This window comes from Aureococcus anophagefferens (assembly GCF_000186865.1).
Source record: "Aureococcus anophagefferens unplaced genomic scaffold AURANscaffold_1, whole genome shotgun sequence".
Classification (NCBI taxonomy): domain Eukaryota; class Pelagophyceae; order Pelagomonadales; family Pelagomonadaceae; genus Aureococcus; species Aureococcus anophagefferens.
This window is the reverse complement of record NW_008705561.1, coordinates 2,412,554-2,412,868: the sequence shown is the minus strand read 5'-3', so window position 1 is coordinate 2,412,868 and position 315 is coordinate 2,412,554.

Here is a 315-nt window from a genome sequence, read left to right as displayed (position 1 = left end):
GTGCGCCGCGGTGATGGGCGCGAGCGCCGCGCAGTCGGGGTTCGTCGTCGGCTCCGGGCTCGGCGCCGCCGGCGCGGAGGTCGGCGCGTAGGACGGCGCGTAGGTAGGGGGGTAGATCGAGCCGTCCCCGCTCTCGAGGGGCTCGGCCTCGAGGGGCTCGCACTCGCCGCAGGTCGCGGGGCAGGCCTCGCGCGCTCCGTCTTTGCCGTCGCAGCGGGACGTCTTCTCGGCGATCCACGCGCAGCCGCGGCCGTCCTTGCCGTCGTAGAGCCAGTCGTCGTCGTCCTCGCAGCGGGTCGCCGTCGGTGTGGGCTC